The sequence below is a fragment of the Emydura macquarii genome, unplaced genomic scaffold (assembly GCF_026122565.2).
Source record: "Emydura macquarii macquarii isolate MOO-44397 ecotype Brisbane River unplaced genomic scaffold, CSIRO-AGI_Emac_v2 contig_295, whole genome shotgun sequence".
Lineage (NCBI taxonomy): Eukaryota > Metazoa > Chordata > Testudines > Chelidae > Emydura > Emydura macquarii.
Window position 1 is genome coordinate 883,084 of NW_027130432.1, and position 12,214 is coordinate 895,297.

A 12,214-nucleotide genomic window follows, 5' to 3' on the forward strand; every position below is an offset into this window, starting at 1 on the left:
GAGAATTCTTTTCTGGGTGTCTGGCTGGTAGGTCTTGCCCACATGCACAGGGCATAACTGATAACCATATTTAAGGGTGGGGAGGAATTTTTTCCCCAGGTCAGACTGGCAGAGACCCTAGGGGGTTTTTGCTTCCTCTGCAGTATGGTCCACTTGCAGGTTTAAACTACTGTAAATGGTGGATTTTCTGTAACTGGAAGTGTTTAAATTACAACTTGAGAACTTCAGTAATTCAGCCAAAGGTTAGTGGTCTATTACAGGAGCGGAGGACGGGAGGGGAGTAAGGGTCTGTGGTCTGCACTGTGCAGGAGGCAGACTAGATTATCATGATGGTTCCTTCTGACCAAGTCTATGAGCATAGATGCAGCCTGCTCCAACACAAGGGGTTTTTCTGTTTGTGTAGGAACGCTACTTCCCCGAGCAAAGTTAGCTACATTGATGGAGGCATGGCTACATCGGTCAATGGTGTGGATTTTTCACTAACATAGCTATGCCAATACATCTTTTCAATGTGGAATCAACCCTTGGAAGTTTTACCTTCTTCATATGCCCACATATCTGAGAGGCACTCATCACAAAGAGAGGATAGTAATGGAGCTCTATGGCTGAGTGACACCACCTCACCGCCAAATCACACTCCAAAAGGAATATGTGGTTCTGCTGTATTCTGTAAACCACTGTCTGACTTGTGATGTCCATTTTCCAGTTGTAGGCTTTTTTGTGAGTAATAGACAGGTAATTACCTTTGTGAGTAATGGGCAGTATCCTCACATGAGGATGTTTGCTTTTAAAAGAAAACAGGACAGCTAAAGTTGTACAAAAAGATCTTTTTACCTTTGCCTCACCAGAGGATACTTCAGGACTACATCATCATACCATCACTCACACACACAATCTGTTCTCTTTTCCCTCTTTTCTCAAGTTCCACCACAGTGGGGTGTGGTTTTCTCCATGACATGATATTGCCTATGCAAGTAGGAACCTACAAACAGTCCTATTCTGTGATGATTTCTTAGGAGGGCAAAATACAAGTGTTTCCACAAACACATTGCAACATAACTTGCCCAGAGAACAACCTCAAATGACCTCGCCCTCTGCAGTAAAGTAATTTTGCCTCAAGGATGATGAGTAAGTACAAGTTTCTACTGAGTAGAGGCTTCCTTCAGAAGCAAAGCCACTCCAGATAAGATGTATCTGCACCCTCACCCATGTGCCTGATCAGTGTACAAGCTCATAGTGTTTCTGAACAGGCAAGAAGAAATCACATAGGATGACAAAACATATGTTGCCGCATTACCAACCAAGAACCAGTCAAAACAGGTGTTCAGCACAATCTTACAGCTATAGGAACACACTCTTATTCACCTCATTCCGAGCTGGACTAACCTTCACAGAGGACGTGTTTTAGGCTATGTAGGGCCATTTTTGGAGGCACTACAGTAGAGAAGAGCTCTATAGACAGTCCTGGTGAGAACATCCACACATTTTGCTTCTCCATTGCAGGGGGAGGCTATTGGCTGCACCACCGTTGCCATGCAGGGCACATTCAGACACAGAAGAGTATGGCTTCTCCCCTCCCCGGAGCATTAAGAACCAAGTCTCACTGAAAACCATAACACTCATCTTTGTGCAGAATTACAAGTTATTGGTAAACTTTGCTATCCAAGAAACACACAGCTCTAACCAGGGCAAATACTAGAGAAGCAGAACACAGGCAAGGAACGGAACAGACAGATCACAAGTGTAGCACACATTTGCAAACAGAAAACACATATCATTAGAACGTTCAGCTCTCTGAATAAGTGACTATAAAAATTTTCTTCCTGGTTTCTATGACTTCTGCTCCTCCACTTCACAGCTTTTCATCCTGATGAATCTAGCAAAAATCAACTGTTAACTAATTTGGGTCCTTCTCATTGATTTAGACATCAGACAGCCTTCAGATCGCACCACTGTTTCAACAGAGAACAGAATCTTTTCACTGATACCAAGACTAACGGGATCATGACATATCCATGGAGACACTGGAAGTCACTGTGTCAGTAGCATGCAGTTTGGATGATGGACTTAAACATTAGTACAATATCACAAGCACATCCATACCAAGGGAACACAGGTACAAGTATTACCTAACCCTATCCCAAATACAATCTCTAATTATTTGCCAACCTAGCATCTCATTTATTACTGTATCACATTCTCTGCCCACATACTAAGCAGAAAGATTTTATTTTAGTCTTCTACAATGCTCTGAGGCTTTGTACAGTAACATTGATCTTATATAATTAGCTATGAATATTAGTATTAACTCCAGCTTCACGTCTGAACTAATAGAACAGATTTACGATTTAGAATAGTACAGTACAAAATTCCTTTTACAGCTAGCACACAACATGCACATTCCTTATTTCTCCATTGCAGAATTATAGTAAGTGGGGTCTGAACCAGCAAGTTTGAAAGTGAGGCAAAAAATATTAAATTAAACCTGCAATATCTGAAGTGCAACATGATGCATCAGTTTGCATTAAATTATTCAAGTTCTTAACAAGGTCATTCCTTACCTCTTTTCCCAGGAAATGGAGACAACTGTTCACTTCAAGGAACTCCCATCTGTAGAAAGCCTAGTTACTTCCTTATTATAGGAAGGAATAATCATAGAGGGCCACATTTCTATAAAGCAAACAATATGAGGAAGGAGGGAGAGGGAGATGTTGACTACAATTTAGGAATGAATTAATAATTCACAAGAGAATGAAGGAAAACCACAAGCTACTGTTTTGATCATGATTAATGATGAAAGGTACAAAAATTTGACTAATTGGTAAGGTGTTATTTTTTATAATTAGGGACTGTATTTTTAGGGTAAAGCCCTGTTTCAATCATGTATGTATAAGCCCTAGTTATGATTAAGTAAGATTTCTACCCAAATTCTGTACCCTACTACAAAGTCCAAAAAGACGCAAGGATGCATTCTGGTGCAACCCATCTTCCCCTAGCTTGGTCCTGCCCAGGCCCTTGAACAAAGCAGCCCGACACACATACCTCTGAAACACACTAATGCAAAGCAACTTGTTTCAGGAACAATACTTATGTAAGTGCAAGAACTCATTCTATTTTCCCCCTTACTGACTCAAGTGTTCGGTTAAAAAAACCCACATAATTTGGCTTTTCCTTTTTCATCTGAAAGCAGTGAAATTAATTATTTACCAGTTTTAAGAATTCAGGGCTTAAGAAAAATGTTGTTCATACGTGTAAGCGACAAAGTATATAGTGCTATATATACTCCATCTGCAGAGGGATATGGTAGTCTATCCAAGCACACAAGAGAAACTGCAGTGAATTCAAATAATCCAGTTCAGAAGCAAATATTTGATGCCATTACAACTCAGTACTAACACTATGATAATATTGTTTCTTTATTCTATAAGAGCACATCTGAGTTAATATTTGCATTTAAAAAAAATAGATGTGGTGCAAATTACTCCCCATCACAGTCAAGTCATTACCGCTATTCAACCTATAACATCATCAGAATTAACTTACAATCAGAGATTCACATCACATTTTATGCCCATTCTCAATTACATCTCTGAAAGAATATTCCCCAAGGTATAGTGCAGTCTCCAGTGTTAAAAAGAATAAAATAGTAATAACTCAAGTACAGTACAGACACTTCATTAATATGATTAACACATTAGGCCCTGATCATGTTGGGAGAAGAACTGTACTAGCTATGTTTAAATATGGGACAGTATAGTGGTATAGTGGGGTAGGAGGTCAGTACTAGATCATAGAAATACAGGACTGGAAGGGACCTGGACAAGTCATCAATTTCCAACATGTAATTCCAGCCTGGTCAGGGATTTGGTGTGACCCTGGGAAAGCCTGTGGATCAGTTCCCGTGTTTTTAAAATAGTACCACCACCGCAAAGGGACAGGACTTGGAGGATATGACAGATATCAGTAGTGAGACAATTACTTACTCGCCAAACGTAAGTATAAAATATGAGGTAAAGGTCTCTATTAGAGGAATCCAGGGACAACTCTCTGACAAGAAGCCCAGCACTACTGGCCATCCTCAACTGCTGGGAAGGAGGAAGATTCCTAGCAGGGCACGCAACCACACACCCTTGTCTGTGCACTATGTTTGTTGTGACAGCCCCCCAACTATGACGATAGATACACAAGGCTCCATTCTCACCCCCCTCACATACTAGCAGGAAGGAGGAGCTTTATGTCTTTTCTCCACCCTTTGGAGGATCCTGGCTTCTACAGCAAATAAAAGAAAACAACAGAAGTCTCCACTGCTCTATTCCTCCCCCACTACCCATTTCCATTTTTGGGATTTGCCTCCCTCTAACCCAGTGATTCTTAACCTTTCCAAACTACTGTACCCCTGAAGCTTGAGTCCCACCCCCACGGGGCTGAGGCATGTAACTTAGGTTCATGGCGCCCCTGTGGCTCCAGGCAATTGCCTTTCTTGCCACCCCCAATACCAGCTCTGCACTTGCGACCCCTCTAAAGCCCCAGGTTGAGAAACACTGCTCTAACCCCACAACCTGCCTCTGACATGGTCACTAGCTTTCCACAAACAGCAGTAGACAATGGTGATTCACAGTGTCCCACAATGTTCTTGATAGAAATGCTAGTCAGCATTAATTTCACTCAGCTACTGCTTAGTCAAGCTATAAGCAACAGCTGCAGCATGGGTACTCTCTCTCTCTACAGACTCAGGAAAACAGCTCTGTAGCGAAAGCTGTCTTTGCAATGGTAAAGGCTAGCTAGAATCCATTTTCTTAAATGAATAGCATAAGTTCTACATAAGCTGATGGCGTGCACGAGGTAAAGTTCTCACCCACACAAGACAAGGGGATATCTTCAAGCATTGTCCTATCACAAGACCTGTATAGAGCTTTTGATATAGGCAATTCATTTATGTGGTGCTCACTGCCACAGTAACAGACAACTCAGCAAATATGAATTTGTTTTCACAGCATCCTTGTAACTTGAGACATATTAGCCATATTTTACAGATGGGGCACAGACACAGACTGTCACATGCCAACAAACACGAAATCTGAGAGAGGTGGAACTCAAATCTACATCTGTCCCCTCTCCAGTGCTTTAATCACAAGGCCATCCTTACAGAAGGACTAATTTTTACTACTACAATTGTATTTAAAACAGATTTAGCCCACTTTCTCAGACAGTAATGCCAGGGTAAGAAAAATTTATTGTAGAATTTGGTCTGCTGGTGGGTTTCATGGCACCTTCTCTCTCTATGCAGAAGAGGAGAAGCATCATTTAAGTATTTTTAAATACAAAATTTCAGGTCCACAAGTGTACTTTGGTTTGCATATGTAAATCAGGTGTTTTCATACACAAATTAACTTTTCCTTTGCATGCACAACCACAGACTTGTGCTCCCATGTTAGGCAAGCCTTTTGCAAAAATAAAATCAGGTTCTTTCTTTCCATGCAAAATTGTAATGTTGGCTATAACACGAAGACAAAAAAATGTGATAGACAAGATTGACTCACATGCAGCCAGTGTATTTAATATTAAGACTATAAATACCTGAAATTAAGAGGAAAAAAATTGGCATTACAAGTACCCGTAAATTCTTATCTGACTCAACTACTGTAAAAAATAAAAGCATAATTTTGTGTACTACAGAGTGCCAAACATACAACCCATGGACTGAATATTACCTGCATGATATATTTGTGTGGCTCACATGATATTCAGATCATGCAGAATCTAAGCTCTCACACTCATAAAAAATTGTTTAGTCCTTATGGTTGCAAAGAAAGCCTTCCAAATATGAACCAAGTGTAACCAACTGCATGGCGTCTGCCTCATTTGAGTATCAAACCTGAAACCCAGTGATACTGCAACATGAACAATCCCACTGCTAATCATTGGCACAGATGGAACAGAAAGGGAGCTGCAACAGAGAAATTGTAGAGAGAAAAACAGAGGAGACGCAAAAAAAAAAAAATGGGGAAAGAAGAGTAAGAGGACAGAGTGAGTTACTGAGTAAATAATAAATCCAAATTTATTTACAAAGCCTATATTCTCCCCTTGACCTCAGTGCAACCCTCCCACTGGTATCAGTGGCAGAGGGACCATGAAGTCCTGAATTTCTCTTCTGGTCCACAGACCACAATTAGCCATGGAACCTAGCCATTTCCTCTGAATGAGTCTGACACCTATGTTCTAGAGTAGGCAGGCGTGCCATGACAGGGTAGCTTTACTTGGACAAAAGCAAGAAAGTTGAGTTAAATAATTTCAAGCTTTTTAAAAACTTACGGTAGCATGAAGATATCTAGGAAGATATCTGATATACCAAGGATAATAGTGGAAGAACTGCATCCATTTTATCATAATAGCTCTTCAGTCATCAACCCCTCACCATGATTAGCAAAGTAGTAACACTGACAATGCGATTTTTGAGACACAAAGGTGGGTGAGGTGATATCTTTTACTGGACCAACTTCTGTTGGAGGGGGTAGGGATGGAGGCCGAGAAGAGACACTTTCAAGCTTTCACAAATCTCTTCAAGTCTGAAAGAGAGATCTGTGCAAACTCAAAAGTTTCTCTCTCTCCCCCTCCCTCCCCAACAGAAGTTGGTCCAGTAAAAGATATTACCTCATCCACATTGTGTCCCTAATATCCTGGCACCAAGACAGCATACAATAATGCTATTTTTGAAGTTACAGTTTCAATACTGCACTTAACTTCTATTGCAACTCTTCAAGATCAGAGCATTAGTATATAAGCTTAACGAAAGCAAATATTTTCTGTGTCCAGGCTATAACAGTTGGAAAAACCCCTTGCAGCAGGTTTATTTTTAACTTCTAGATCACTTTTAAGTATTTATATTAAAGTGATATCTAAAAGTTTGGGGGGGGGGGGGGGTGTAAAATGTTTAATACTAATTTTGGCCTGTGAATGAGAAGTTTAACTGTCCTAAAAACCGAGTGGTGAAGATACCAAGGTTCTTGTTACATCTACTAGAAGGCTAGCTGGAATGGTGAACAGGTGGAGGCTCTGACAAGTAGAAAATGTGTGGCTAGTTAGCAGAATATCTGTCATTCAATAAGCAGTGAGTGATGTGTGAACTATTAGGGGGACTTTGCTAGGAAGAAGTTTAAAGACTTCTGGAAGATGGGCCAGGACATCTCATGATGTGGTTGGTATAATGGGTTAGCCAACTTCACTTATTTTTCAATCTTTATAGCCTGGATTCACTAACATAGTTCACCTAGGTCTCATTCCAACTGTAGTAAGTATGAAAACTGATGATGAAGCCTGTAAAAGGGTAATATAGTTATTACCAGATATCAGTATGTCAGGGCTTGACTCAACATCCTTAAAATTTAAGGAAGTGGAAACAAGTAACTAAATAAATTTAAGCCGTAAAAATAAATCAATCATTCTTCTACAGCAAAATATAAACATTAGAAAGCATTAGAATACTAGAAAGGATTCATGCTCATCTCAAATAGGTAACTGGTTACTTTTAGATTCTTCAACCTAACAAAAATAAGCTACTGAATGAAAAACTCTCTCTATTTGAAAAGGAAGACCAGAACATTGATAAAAATTTGATCGAGGAAGAAAGACATTTTCCAATGACATCAAAGTCGAGCTCCAGGAAGTCCCTGTTCCAAGATGCCTAGAAAAAACAACAACAACAACAACTGAAAGTCAAAGGCTTGGACTTGCCATGACCATACAAAAGAAGGTTGCAACTAATACCACCACCTTCATGGCAGTACAATATGATAAGTGTAATGAAAAGGTGGAAGGAAGCATTTGGCCCTGAATATACTCCTCCAGGCAGATTTGAATTTGCAGCTGTGCAAGTCCATTACTTGATGCTCTGAGTGATGAAAAAGAGGAAAAAATTAAAGGAATAAAACCACAACCCAACCCATCAAAAAAATTGACATTGATGCAAAATGGTTAATTGAACACCAGAAATGACTCATTAACACCTACAAACATCTATACAGGAAACATGTGTTCCTATTTAATGCTACTTGATTCAGCATATTAAAATAAAACTGCAGAATATTATGTCCAAGGTGTTGAAGATGCTAGTCAAGATTAGCAGAGAAGAGTATGATACAGAGGTCTCTCTTTTGTTTATTGTCTGAACAAGCAGCAAAGATTAGAGCTTCCCTGACAAAAACTACCCAGAATTTTTGGTATATGAATATTCACCACACTACTTAAAACTTATCAAGAAAGAAATAGCACTGCACAGTCCCAATACACAATGGAGAAGGATTTGAGTTTCCTACATCCATCAGGATCCTGATTAGCTGAATGAAATAAGATTTATGACTCAGGTTCCACAACATTTTGTGGGAGTCCCGATAAGACTGTTTATCTACATTTATATCCAACTACCTTGTGTTGAAATCTACACTGAAATAAGCACTAAGCACAAGGACTTTGATCACAACATAGCAGTCATTTCACAAAAGCAACTGAAGGAGGCTTCAGATGGACTTGATAGATTACAAGAGAAGTGCACTACTGTGAGTGTCACTGGAAAAATGGCTGGATAAATTAACATTTTGGACCACATAAGGAATAAGGATACGGTTCAGAGAAAGTATGGAACCTTTCTATTAGTCAATATGATTGAATCCAAACACAAAAGCCATAGGTTGTCCCCAGAAAAGAAAGAAGAGGAAATTACATGGTTGATGGAAGAAACTCAGAATTATGTTTCCTCTTCTACAGCTTAACATTGCAAAGGGGGTTATGTCACATTTTGTTGCACCAAAATAGTGGAAAATTATAGAAGTCTCTATACAGAGCAGTTGAATTCAGAATTACCAGTTTTTAAAAAGCTTTGACTCCTGTCGAACCAGCTCAACACTGAGTATGGCTTTTAGCATATTTGAACAAGTTGGAGGAAACTATAACAGGCTGAGTAATAAAATTAAGTTGGCAGAAGGATATCACTATCTACAGGCAGATACAGAAGAACAGTAGGCCTGATTGGTTAGTAGACTATGATCTTAATTATTGTGTTTTATTTACACAAATACAACCTTTTCATTTTGGACAGTATGTAGTGCAAGGAACAGATGATAAAGTGAATCATGAAAGATGTATCTAATGTTTAAGTTAACAGGAAGAATATAGTCATTCCCATCACTTGTATTCCCATTCTCCACCACCCCCTCATCCCCAGAAGAGGTCCAGATTGTGGAAAGAGTCACAACAGCCATGCATAGGATAGATACAGATTTTAGAGTATAACCTTTTTAAAAACCAATACAACTGCTGCTCTGCACTTTCCACAAATATAAACCTTAAAATATTACATTTCAGATTAAAATTTCTCTACTGAAGAGACTTTCAAATTCACAAACCTTCATAATGTGTGTAAGAAAGCAACTTACTACACTTATTTGTAAAAAAGAAAAATATGCATCTATGTAGCAACTTTCAGCACTACACAAAATAAAAGGGTGAGGTTACAAGAGTCAATAAAAAAGGGATTTGTAATTCTAATAAATTTTATTACTTTAGAGTTACATGGTTGGGCCCACAAGTCAGGAAATGGCAAAGTAGGGCTGCATGCGCAACCCTGACTTTGCTCCTTTCTAAGGCCTGGTCTACATCTAAAACTTTGCTCAACCTACACCAACTCAGGCCTCTGAAAAATGTCATGCCTTGTGAGATTTAGTTAGATCAACCTAACCCCCACAGTAGATGCAGCTAGGTTGATGGTTCTTCTGTCCCCTCTTCTGTCTCTGTAGTAACCATCTTCAGTACAGCAGTAAGTATGCATTTTGAGCTAGTCTGCAGATGATCATGTATTGTTTCTCAAGTATAATACACATTTTTCTACAGCCTATGTAGCCTCTTTTGTTCTTGCATGTTCACACTATTGTCATAATGGTCACTATTAAAAGTTTACATGAGTTCTCTTCTCTCTTTCTAAAAATACTGGTATTTTATTGGTTGTGTCATATTCAGGGGATAAACAATAAGCTACAGAGCTAGTTTGGATATTGAATGATATATACCACTATAAATTACACAACATACTACAGATGAAGATTAAGAACAATTTACTGTGTACCTGAACTTTAGCAGACTGTTTGGCATAGTGGACTAGTAGAAAGCATGATGAATTACTGAATGGTCTAGAGAAGGCAGATTAGGAGTTCTCTATCTCATAAACACAAGAGCAACAACAGAATGTTCAGTGAGGGAAATTCAAAACCAGAATAAGGAAATACTTTCTCACACATGTAATTAAATTGTGGAAAACACTGCCAAGGAAGTCATAGAGGCCAAGAAGTTAACAAAATTCAAAAAGGATTAGCCATTTATTCGGATATCAAGAATATCCAGAGTTAACCCAATTTTTAACACAAATTAAATTAAATTTAACAAAATTAACACAACCTTGTGCTTCAAGCCTTAAACCAATCTCTGACTATTAGAGACCTTAAAGGGGAGCAGATTACCCCATATCTGCCTACTGAAGAGTTCTTACACCTTCCTCTGAAACATCTGGTGTCAGCTGTCCATATTAAAGGCAGATCTGATCTAGTATGGCATTTCCTAGCTACCACATACATAGCAAAGGTTGTAAAAAGTTATATGATCATTTCGTTAAGGACTACCACAATGGCATTTGTAGAGGAACAGAGATAAGGTTACACATTAAACTTTATCTTGTCATTGCCTGATTTCAATGCTTAGCCACACAACCTCAAGTCTTCTTACCATGTTTCAAGTGACATTTTCTAGGAAGTTTGTTTAAAAACTAGAAAAAAATTCCATAATATGAAAAAATTAAGTGTACTTTTCCCACATACCTTGATACGTTTGCAATAGAGAGACCCTGCCCTGCATATCTTAGGAAGTCTGCATGAGACAACCTTTTCCCCTGTAAAGTGAAAGAGCTATGCAGCTTTTACTTTACAAGATATGCAGCGAGTAAGACAAGGTCTTTGCCTCATTCACTGCACACCATCACTAGCTTTTCCATTCCATAGCTAAGTTAGTCACCATCTGACCATGCAGTACTGCCTTCCTTAACTGTACACATTACAAGCTTAATAATAATATACAATGCAAAACATACTCAACATATACAATTTTAACTGGATCATAGCTTTCAAATCAAAACTTATATTCAATGGAATACTTGAAAGACGCTAACTGATGAGCACTATTTCCATGCCAAATTCCAGGTTTGTCTTCCCAACCATTTCAACAGTAGGGCTGTTCAAAAATAAGAACAAACCTATCAAAACATTCTATCACTAGCCATGGGTTCCAAATGCTGAACTGTTTTTGTTCAAACTATCCATAAGAAAATTAAATTTTGCCAGAGACCCAGACTGGAAATGATCAGCCTGAAAGATGAAAATTATGGAATGTTATGAGTGACTGTAGACAGCACAGTGGAATGGGGACAGTAATGCCATCCTAACCATAGCTTTGGTATTACTAATACTTTTACTGTGTCACTCCTGCTATTGGTAAACTACATTTAAACTTTAACCACCAAAGAATTATTACAGTACCACTATAATAAAATACATACATCTCCTGTATATTAAAATATTTTAGTGGCAAATTCAATGATATCTAGATATTTCTCTTTTAGTAGATGAACAGTTATAATTTGCACTAACTCACATTTTTGTCAAGAATGTCTTGAGAGGTTTATAAGCATCAAGCAAGCCCTAGGGAGGAAGGCAAACAGCAGTCTTCTGCCCATTTCACAGATAAGCAGACAAAGAAATTGTCTCCTCAAACACATTAGCATCAAAACCAGCCACTGCATTTTCAGTGGAATCACTGCAGAACCACTGCAACATAAGCAAGAGCTGAACTGGACCCAGTAGCACCAAGCTAAAGGAATTCCAACTTTAACAAAAACAAACTGGGGAATTTTCCATCTCATTCAAAATATAAATAAGGTCTCAGCCCCCACACTAGCGGATTCACATCGTCAGCTCTATCGCGATCACTATGTACACCACTGGGGAAGGCAAGGAACAAAGATGGGTTTGAAAACCAAACCTTACCGGGTTTGCCAAGCACTGGGCGCCTGAACAGGGATAACGTTTTACTGCACTTGTTCATGCCCAAGCCACGCTGACACAGTCAGCCCGTGCAGACACCGCCCTGACCCCACGCCCCGAGTATAGACCCCTCCGGG

At 39.0% G+C, this 12,214-nt stretch overlaps 1 protein-coding gene across 1 annotated transcript in view; it reads right to left on the reverse strand.

The window, feature by feature from the left end:
• The window catches only part of VPS35 (VPS35 retromer complex component), a 48,637-nt gene that overhangs the window by 35,992 nt on the left and 431 nt on the right, over positions 1 to 12,214 (reverse strand). The window lies entirely within an intron of this gene.